The sequence below is a fragment of the Rhinopithecus bieti genome, unplaced genomic scaffold (genome assembly GCF_001698545.2).
Source record: "Rhinopithecus bieti isolate Rb0 unplaced genomic scaffold, ASM169854v2 scaffold_33140, whole genome shotgun sequence".
Taxonomy (NCBI): Eukaryota; Metazoa; Chordata; class Mammalia; order Primates; family Cercopithecidae; genus Rhinopithecus; species Rhinopithecus bieti.
This window is the reverse complement of record NW_016814072.1, coordinates 788746-790683: the sequence shown is the minus strand read 5'-3', so window position 1 is coordinate 790683 and position 1938 is coordinate 788746.

Below are 1938 nucleotides of genomic sequence, written 5' to 3'. Positions count from 1 at the left end.
GAAGGGAAAAGGAAAGGAGAAGATAAAAGGAAAGAAGAGTAGAGAAGAAGTTCATTTCTGGCCTCCATTTTGAGCCACCCTCAGCTAGCAGTGAGCATCCCTGGGTGAAACGAAACAGGTTGAAGACACAGTTCTCTCCAGTCTGTGTCATCAGAAGAATATTTTGCAAGCAACCTTGTAAGCATTCGAAGGGAAAGCTGGGCTCAATATTTCCTCCACCTAATGCAGAAACAATGAAAGCTGATGTTTATAAAGTGGGAAGATCATAAGCACTAAATATTGCTCATTAGTTTAGAGAAATAGTAGCATGGATAATAACAAATGATTTAGAAAGGCTGTTTGGTGATTCTTATTTACCCTGCCCAATAATATATGAACAAAAAGCAGGTGATAAAATTAGAAGACATCCCATTTAGAACAGATAAAAGACAACATTGCCTTGTTTACTCACCATGTAATTATCTTGTAAAAGTCTTCACTACAGGATATTATTGTGACAAATAATTTCAACTAATGACTAGGCATTTATAATAAGAGGAGCAACATGTGTAGTTCAAACCCTATCAAGCTGTATACCACCACATGGAAGATGCTAGCTGAAAGTGGAAAGAATAGAGGGAAGGTCCCAGAAAATTCAAGACTTAAGGTCTGCCAATTTCCCCCAAATATTCTTAGCTTAACTTTCCACGTATAAGAGCGAGTGTTTTGCTGTGTGTTTATTTTTTTCTGTTTTAGACTAGTTTGGTATCTTTTTCATTATGGGTAAACAGAGGATTACATTCAGGCTAAATTTATTTTTTTCCTGAGATTTTCAGCTAAATTAATTAATTTGGAAAAGAATTGCAAGCAAAGAGTATAGTAGATGTTAGAGATGATCAAACATCATTGCATTGGTTGCAGAACTGATGATTTAATCTCCTAAGGACTCTGGTGGTAGCAAATGCTCCAAACTGATTGCCTGCATTGCTAAAATAATTCTGACTATTACTAAATTGCTATTTCCCTTCTTTTAATGTGGATATAGTGTGAATAAATGGTACGCTTTTCTCTAAAACATCTGGGTCTAATCTCTATTAAGGACACAATGAACCGTTAGCCTGTAACAACTAACAGTGAAAATGAACATTTTCCCCCTATAGTTTGGCTATAACCAAAGCAGCGAGAACTTTAGTCAAACCAGTTGCCTGGCATTTTTAAAATTACAGCAGCAACAATAAAAACTCCAAATATTAATTTTTACACAATGTTAGTCTATTATACTCAATTAATTTAGTTAAAGCCATTTGACTATGTTGCTATTACTTGACTAGGCCTGATTTTCCTAAACCTTTATATAATTAGAACTACACCTTATATCAGGCAGTGAAATACCTTATCTAGAAAGCATTTTGTGTTTCCAAATGGAAAATTAATATACACATATAAATATATTTGTTATTAAGTGTGAATTTGCATGGTTCCTCTAAATGTAGTTTTAATATGGGCCAAATGAAAATAATATCTTGTTATTAGACTATTCATATTACCTTTGCATTGCTATTGAATTTGTTCTGTTTTTCGATGTTAAATTGAATATAAACTAAGTCTAAATACCCATAGAAATAAACATTAAAAAAAGTAACACATTTAAAATGTGCTCTATCTCTTTAGAAATAGAATTAACTCTATAAATGAACTGTTAATAATATATGTCTTTTTGCTTTTAAAAATTGCAAATAAATAAAGAAAGGGATGAACAGGGATTCTAGCTTCATACACTGGTTCAATGAATATTTACTGAGTGAATTTAAAGCGTCGCATTCCACTAGGTTACCAGGTTCTTGGGGAGCCATGGGTAACTTAGAGATTTAGAGGGAAAGTTATACACACACACACACACGCACACACACACACACACACATCACAGGTGTCAGCATCCCCCCCCCCCCCCCCCCCCCC